This window comes from Bufo bufo, chromosome 5 (genome assembly GCF_905171765.1).
Source record: "Bufo bufo chromosome 5, aBufBuf1.1, whole genome shotgun sequence".
In the NCBI taxonomy this organism is placed as follows: Eukaryota; Metazoa; Chordata; class Amphibia; order Anura; family Bufonidae; genus Bufo; species Bufo bufo.
This window is the reverse complement of record NC_053393.1, coordinates 44,417,674-44,426,513: the sequence shown is the minus strand read 5'-3', so window position 1 is coordinate 44,426,513 and position 8,840 is coordinate 44,417,674. Positions and strand designations below refer to the sequence as shown.

At 48.1% G+C, this 8,840-nt stretch overlaps 1 protein-coding gene across 2 annotated transcripts in view; it reads left to right on the top strand.

Annotated features, from left to right (window-relative positions):
* Positions 1-249: 249 nt before the first annotated feature.
* Positions 250-8,840, top strand: part of ZHX2 (zinc fingers and homeoboxes 2) — a 45,627-nt gene continuing 37,036 nt past the window's right edge. Inside the window, exon 1 of one of the 2 annotated variants that reach the window (XM_040431862.1) lies at positions 250-667. The gene's annotated coding sequence lies outside the window, so the exon portion shown is untranslated. Of the gene's footprint in view, positions 668-1,569; positions 1,621-8,840 lie in introns of those variants that run through there. The other variant, XM_040431864.1, reaches the window with a different exon arrangement.

Below are 8,840 nucleotides of genomic sequence, written 5' to 3'. Positions count from 1 at the left end.
GACCAGGCAGGAGGCTTTAACCCCTTCACAGCACGTGACCCCCTTCCTTTTTGAGGTTTTTTGTTTAACCCCTTGCTCCCCAGGCCGCCGAGCATTGTGAGCCATGTGTTTCCCCCTCTCCTCTCTCACACACACACACACGTGCTCGGGATCAACAGTTTGCAGCTCTCCCTCCCGACACCTTGAACTTTTTGTTTGTTTTTGTTTTTTCTCCTTCTCATCCCTCCCCTTATTTCTTCCAGTAAAAAGCGCGGCGTGCACTTCCCAGGCGATGATCCGTCCGGGGATGGGATCGGTTACAATAAGCCCCCTGTTTATGGGGCAGGTTACGCCCATCCCCCTCCTCCTCCCTTCCTTCCCCTCCTCACAATGGGAGCTCCATGCAAATCACCAGTGCGCAACTTTGCGCAAGAACCGAGCTACGATCCGGGGTGAAGTGCGGGTGGTATCGTATGCAAATCCGTCCGCTGACGTTACAGATCATGTGGGTTTTGGCGTAGATTCCCCACTGATCGAGGATTTTTTTTATTTTTTTTTTGCCTCCGCTCCTCTTGCGCTGTGTGTTGGGGGGGGACGGAAATTCGTTGCAAGGTTGCGTTTTCCCCAACGTTCCATCCGCCTCTGATACATTGTTGCCGCCAACGTTCCATCGCCCCGGGAGCCGCAGGTAAGAAGAAACTTCCTGGAGGAGTCCGGTGACACGTGAGAGGGCAGATCGGACCGGGTCACCGATCGCTGATCGGCCAACTTTAGCAGCGTGTTTAGGGCAGCTGGGGGCAATAGCAACGGAAACCTTTACATGCAGATGGAGGGGGAGGGGGTCTACCGACTGCTGGTTGTAACACGGCAGGGGGATCGGGGACAACTTGGCCGATCGGGGGGGGGGAGCTCTCTAGGAGGAGCCGCACGAGCCGACCTACGTTTCCCTATGTCGACATCAGCAACAGAAAATATGGCGTCCGCTGTGGACAGGGCGTTACGTAGAGGCTGCCGAGAGCTCAGCTCCTGCTCTCACCACGGCCGGGCCTGCTGGAGGCACAGGGCAGGGGGGGAGGAGGAGGAGGGGATGAGCCCCAAATTTGGGGTGATTTGGTTGTGATGTGGTTGCAGAAGGCATGACGCTGGTGCAGCCCCCCTCCCCCCAAACTGCAGGGAGGGAGAGTGGCTGAGCACACACCACCATGGCTGGCGGATCTCATCAGTGGGGGGCTCCGGACCATGGAGGGGGGGGATAGTGCGATCACCAGCTAAAGTTCACACAAGTCTGGGCAGCTTTGTTTTTAGGGAGGAGGGGAGGGGGGGGGGGGGTGTAGCTGAGCTGAGTGTGTCACTTGACGCAACTCCCGTCAGCCTGTGTGCTTGTAAAGTTTAGGAATGGCGTAACGGAGGGCCTGTTCGCATTTCGTAGGCGACCGCAGAGGGGCCTGGCGCACCCCCTCGAGCACCCAGCGCCTCCTTTATATTTCTGCTACTCTTTGCTATAAAGAAAAAAAAAAGTATACAGTGCGTTTTTGTTTTGTTTTTGTTTGTTTTTTAATTGGACGGCGAACGGTATATATATATATCATTTTTTAATAGAATTGGATGACTGAGTGACCAGGACCTGTCATGTCCCAAGCCGTGAGTATTAAATCCGCGATACCCAGATCGCCCCCTCGCCGGCAACGCGTTCGCTTCTGTCAACCTGACCTCAGGGTCTGTTCACACACCTGTGTTTTTTTTGACCGGGTTTTTATTTATTTTTAAATTTTATTGTGCAGTTTTTGAAACCTAAGCCAGGAGCGGAAAATAAAAAGTAATATCTGGCTTCAAAAACAACACCTGCACGTGGACCTTGGCGAGACTAAAACGTGTCTGTTTTGTGACGTCAAAATGGCGTGATGGCACCTTACTTTGTAACTTTTAGTATGCCACCGCCTCTGTGTGACCCACGTCTAACTCGGGACCCCCCCCCCCTTCCATTCCCCTGCTCCATCGGCACTCCTAATAATAACCTGCGCCCCCCCCCCCTTTCTCCGCCATCAGGCCTCATGCACGCGACCATATATTCTTTCCGTGTCCTTCCGTTTTGTTTTTTTTGCAGACCGTATGCGGAACCATTCATTTCAATGGGTCCGCAAAAAAAAGGTAGTTACTCCATGTGTATTCCGTTTCCGTATGTCCGTATTTCTGTTCCGCAAAAAAAATAGAACATGTCCTATTATTGTCCGCATTACGGACAAGGATAGTACTGTTCTATCAGGGGCCAGCTGTTCCGTTCCGCAAAATACGGAATGCACACGGACATCATCCGTATTTTTTGCGGATCCGTATTTTACGGACCGCAAAATGCATACGGCCGTGTGCAAGAGGCCTCGTCCTGTGTCTGCACTTGGCGGACGACCCAAGGCACTTGAGAAAACTTTGAGGCAGTAGCATCTTGTAAATTGTTCCTTGAGTGCCCCCCCCCCATTAATCTGATATAAATGAGTCTGTGAGCTCTTCCTGGAAGTACAGGCGGGGGCCCCCTCCTCGTTCTGAGTACCCAGCCCACTTGCAGCTCTATTGTTATCCCTCACTGACCTGTTTGATCAGCGGTTGGAGCCATGCTGGGAGCAGTAGGGTTAATGTACGTTGCTGTATGCCTCCCCCATGGATGAATGGAGTTGTACTGGTGAAGAGTGAACCCGTGTGTAGGAAGTGCCGCCATCCTGGTGTCCTAAATGCTGCTCCACCTGATTACTTTACTTCAAAGTTGTTAAATTGGGGGGGGGGGGGGGCACTGTTGTCGTCGTCAAGTGTTTCCTGGTGGCTTTTGTTGGCCGAGCTGTGGGAACCCGGGGCTTGGACTCGTCGCGGTTTAGGTCTTTATGATCAGTTTACTACATGTAATTTCAGGTCTCGTTCACATTTCCGTTTTTTCACGGACGTGTGCTGCCCGCATTTTCCGCTGACGTCGCACTTGCCCATTGATTTTAATGCATTTGTTCACAAATCACGGAGACGTGCACTACTTTGGTACGCGCCCGTTGGAGTCTATGGGTCCGTGAAAAAAACGCTGATGAGATATATATTTCAAAAAAAGGGCCACAGCAGCACAAGACCAGTGCAAGTGGGTGCAAATATCCTCAAAGCCGCAGGCTCACACGGCTATCAAAGTATAGCATCAAAGGATGAGGCAGCACTCCAGATACAGTGAAAGAAATGGTGGATCTTTATTCCCCTTGCAACGTTTCAACCGCTCGATGCGGTCTTTCTCAAGCATGCTTGAGAAAGACCGCATCGAGCGGTTGAAACGTTGCAAGGGGAATAAAGATCCACCATTTCTTTCACTGTATCTGGAGTGCTGCCTCATCCTTTGATGCTATATATATATTTTTTAATGGAGCCTTGGTAGGAGATGCTCTGGAAATTCATTTTCATCGGAGCAGTGTCCGTGGCTTACGTATGACACACAGAGGGCAAAGAACGGATCCTTCACGGATGAAACGTGGACTGATTTTCCACAAGACCTCATGCACACGAGCGTACGTAGTATTTATTTTTTTTTTTGTCCACCTCCAATCTAAATTTTTGTGGATCGAACACGGACCCGTTAATTTCTACGGCGCCACAAAAATTGCGGACAGCACGTGGATTTCCTCCGTGTGCCTCTACGGTCGTGCCCCAAATTATACAACCTGTCCTGTTCTTGTGGAGCCTGCAAAAATTGTGGGATGCACACAGACCGCATCCGTATTTTGCCTGTCGTGTCCTGAATTTAGTTAGTAATTATTTTTTTTTCAGCCTCGTGTCCTTTGAAAACCCCATTCGCCTGTAACCGCAATGGACAATTTGTGATCGTTGCAATTTGAAGGTGACTTTGCGTCGCCACTGAGCTGCAGCCTAAGGCCTCTTTCATACATCCGTGACAGGATTGTCAGTGGTTCACCCGTGATGGATCCCTGTGTCCGTTTTTTTGCCCACCGTGTGTCATCCGTATTTCAGAGACACGGCTAGGCTGAAAACTAGGCCTCTTGCGGCCCCCCCCCCCCCCATACAGCGGGTCCGCAATACACGGGCACCGGCCCGTGTGCACTCCACATCACGGATGCGGACCCATTAACTTGAATTGGTCTCTAATCGCCGAGATGCGGAACGGAAGCACGGATCGGAACCCCACAGAAACACTACGGAGTTCCGTGCCTACACACCGCAACAATATAGAACTTGTTCTATTTTTTTTTTTTTGCAGTGCGGACGGATCACGGACCCATTCAAGTTGAATGCCTCTTGATCCGTCCCGGCCGAACGCACGGACGTTGCCCGTCCATTGTGGACCGCAAGTTGCGGTCCCCAATGCACGGAACGGACGCACAACGTTCGTGTGCAAGAGGCCTTAGTTTCTGGAGCATCTCCTAGCAACAATCTGTGAAAACCACGGACAGAACATGGATGCCGTCTGTGCTGCGTCATTGGTTTTTCACAGACCCATAGACTTCGATGGGCGTGTTTTTTCCACATCGTGCATGTCTCCGTGTTTTTTCCACATCGTGCATGTCTCCGTGTTTTTTCCACCGGTCAGTGGGAAAATTAACTGATTGTGTAAAAAAAACAACAACTAAAAAACCCATTAAATTCTATGCGGTGAACAAGGACCGCACACGTCTGCTGTTCATGGAGGTGTGAAAGTGGTAACTACTAGTCACGTGACATAAAATGGAAAAGTCGTGAATGTGGTCACGATGGGACCCGCAAGTCTTTGCGACACAATGGTAGCAGCACATTACCGCCAGCTCCTCGCCTCTCTGTGGATGGGAGTCTTCATCCTCATGGTCGTCACCCGGGAGAGGAACGTCTGTGGTCAGCTCAGGTACCGCGAGAGTTGCCAAAGTCATGTGGGGGGGAACAAAAGGTCCAAAATAAAAGCACTTGTCACAGGTGACCGTGTCATTCAGTGGCTGCTACATGGACGGTGGACAGTGCTCGTGGATTTCAGGCTTTACCTCATGCAGCGGTGAATAGCCTAACAAGTAGTGCTCTGGCCTTACTGTGGCAGCCATGTTGTGGTACCGGAGGGTACATTGAGTATGGACAGTGTTGACCTTGGTTCTGTCTGACACCTGTTCTAGTATTATATTCTGCCAATACGATGGACGTGTCAGCAGTCCTTACTCTCCCAGCTGACAGGTGTCTCCCTCTGACCTCCCCATAAACATGAGCACACAAAATGGCCGACTGCATGGGTATTACAAGGGGGAAGACAGAGTGATGCAAGACAGTTAGGCCAGGTCCAGGCGTGGCACGCGGATTCCACACCGCAAATCTGTGGCGGTTTAGCGCACGATACATCTGGTGTGTAAACCAAAAAAAACAACTTTCACATTTAGTAGAAATAGGAGTTGTGGCTTTCGCTTTTTCACTTTAAAACACAGCAAAATCTATATGCGACACAGACTCGGCCTTACGACCCCAGCTCGTGTCCCAGGCTAACAAGTAAGCCAACATGGCGACATCCGGCTTGCCTGACGCCCTTTCACCTTGTCGACCTCTCCAGTCAGTGGATCCCTTCCCAATGTCGTCCACATTAAAGCAAACATTCACTGAATCTGAATATATAAAAAAAAAAAAATTCGGTACATGATCATGGGTCGGCCATCTTGCCTGAGCTGCTTTTAACAGCATTTCGAGATTCGCTTTACAGTAGCCACAGAGGCACAATGGACAGGAGATGGCTAATTGACTTTTATGGGAAAGTGTTGTGGGCATACTCTGTGACCTGTGCAGGGAGGGGAGTAGATAAGCTGTGACCATCACTTGGTGTGAATGGTGGATCTTTTGTTTTGTTATATATAATTGCCTGTCATTGTAATCCTGCTTGTGGTGATCGTGAGGTGACTGCTGAGAAGTGATCTCTGCAAAGCAGGAAGTCTCAGCATTTTTTTAAGCTTAGTGTTCAGTGTAAAAAATTAGGTTTAAAAAAATCATAGTGATATGAAACATTAAAAATGGCATCCCCAAAAAGTCTAAAAAATAATTTAATAAAAACTTGATTTAATAGTTTGTTTTCCGATGACCTGTTGCCATAAACCTAAACCTATTAAGCTTGTTGTCTTCTAGGACTGATGATGAGGACCATGACATACATGTCTCGGTGGAATGAAAACGTCCTTCCTTATGGTGGACTGTTTTTGGTTTTTAGAAGTTTAACTAGTCTGGTTATCCTTATTGTTTCTGTGTTAACGCATTTAGTCGTTTGCTCATCGCAAAGCTATTTTTGTGGTTGGTAAATCGAGGTTTTTTTTTTTGTTCCTAGTACAAAGAATCTGACAGATCTTACCTCATGTGAAAGTCTTCTTGCCTCAGCCTGCCTGGCAATAAAATTCCTTACTTGTGTGGTGGGAATAGGATTGTTGTTAGGACAGTTCAGATTCCATGTGGTTTCCCGTTAGTTGGGTCAATGGCATGACCAAGTTATGGAAGCCTATAGTCTTTGTGGACAGTAGGCTGCTGCTAGGGACAACGTTGGAATAGGGGCTGTAATTTAGAATTTTCGAGAAACCAAACTTCATCATACCTGGGTTCTTCTGCCAAAGCAAAGAGCTGAGGAACCGGATAAGGACGTAATGTACAGTCATAGTTTATTCATTCCTCCAAAAACTTTTTGCCTTTTATTTTCTTGTTGTGTTCCCATTAGCGTTGAGCGAAATTGTGTTTCAAGTTTGGCGTGCAAGCTTTGGGTTATCTAAGAATTCCGTTATGGATTTCGCTTCCATGGACCATAACTTATGGTCCCGGATGGATTCTGCTACTACGGACCATAACTTATGGTCCGTGGTAGAGGAATCCATAACGGAATTCTTAGATAATCCGAACCTCGTACGTCGAACTTGAAACACAAGTTCGCTCATCCCTAGTTCCCATCTTTACGAGGAAATAAGTGGAATCAACATGGACCGAAATATGGCTGTCAGATGTCTCTTCTAAAAATGGACTTTTGCCGTGACTTGAGTTGTAAGAATTGATGAGTTCCTGATTTAGACTGTTCAATGAGATCTCTTCTGGTTGGTAACGTTTGGTATTAGTGTTCTCTACCATTTTTAGTCATTGGATTCACTCATTCTCCACTGTTAATGTTTAATACATTTTATATAAATGTTTTGCTTTGTGAGGGTTGGCATTTGAAGGCCCATCGGCATGGGTGACCTTCAAAGACTATTTGGTTGTCCATATAATTTTTTTTAAGGTTTCAACTGTAAAGTTAGCTGTAGACCAACGTTCCCCAACTTGTAGCTCAGGCTGTGGGACATTGCTGTAGACTAATGACCAGAGTGAAGTTACCATAGTTTATGGTACTATGGCCCAGAATTGTTCATAAGCGAAATCCAAAAGTTAGGTCTGGTTCATAGAAGTTTTCCAGCCCTGGTTGTATATTGTTATAGTGTGATGTCCAGACTATTGACTCTGCAGAACGTAGGTGGATCCTCCAACCCATAAGGAGATACGTTTGTGATTAATTCCCTGGCTAGTTCGTGGGAAACTGTTTGGTATATGGTGGTTTAGAAATGAGATGTTTGGATTGTAGATGATTTCCACGCTTTGGGTGTATAGTTTACTCTTCAGGACCAAAGGAGGATTGAAAGCCTTTGAGGGTCTGGTCTAGATCTTACGGTGAAGACCCCCTATGGAAAAGTCATCAGCCATAAAAAGTCCACATGACTTTACAACAAGCAATATGGGGTTAAAGAGGTCACTTAAAGGTGCCTATGCATCTTCAGCAGCTGTTGGCTGGAACTCTCATTCAACCAACAGCTGGGGTCCGACCACACAACGCAGTCGTGTGGCGCTTGTGAGCGGGTGTGTAATGTTGATGGCCGTTAACAGTACAGACCGGCTGAACAATGCGGTCTCGTTAGCTTAATTAGAGCCTGCTGCGTCCCTTTTGGCCATGCGGTACTGGCACACAGTGCGGCCTTGTCACAAGCACCAAGCCACTGCGCTGTGTGGTTGTACCCATAGGCCTCATGGACGCGTCCGTAAGGGTTTTGCCCGCCCCCTCGCTTTCCCATTCCTCACATCGCTCTCTATTGTAGAAATACCTATTCTTGTCCGCAGTACGGACAAGAATAGGGAATGTTCTGTCTTTTTTGCGGAGCCGGTGAACGAACATACGGATACGGACAGCACGCGGTCTGCCCTATAGAAATGAACCGGTCCGCATACGAGCCACAAAAAATGCAGATCAGATGCGAACAAAAAATCAGGTTGTGTGCATGAGGCCTTATTTTTCCTGCTTCACCATACACACGTATGCTGGGCTTAGCAGTGTGTGCAATGTGTTCCCAATGGCGACAGAGGAGTACGGCTGGTCTCATACCTTTGGTGGGAATTCTGTCAGACAATGCAGCGCTCAGCAGTTTGTGTCCAGCCAAATGTCTGCCGCAATGCGAGCGGATCTCCACCGGACCCCATCGTACTTAATGGGGCTGACGGGCATTCCGTTTGCATCTGGAGAATTCCGGCAGGCTGTTCTCTGCCGGAATTCACACTGCAGGTGTGAAACTAGCCTAAGGCCTCATTCACACAACTGTATGTATTTTGCGGTCCGCAAAAAATACGGATGACGTCCGTGTGCATTCCGTATTTTGCAGAACGGAAGAGCTGGCCCCTAACAGAACGGTGTATCCTTGTCCGTAAGGCGGACAATAATAGGACATGTTCTAATTTTTTGCGAAACGGAATGCTCAGAGTAGCTTCTGTGTTTTTTTTTTTTTTTTTTTTTTTGCGGACCCATTGAAATGAATGGTTCCGTATACGATCCGCAAAAAAAACTGACACGGAATGGAAATACATTCGTGTGCAAGAGGCCTGACTCTGATTAA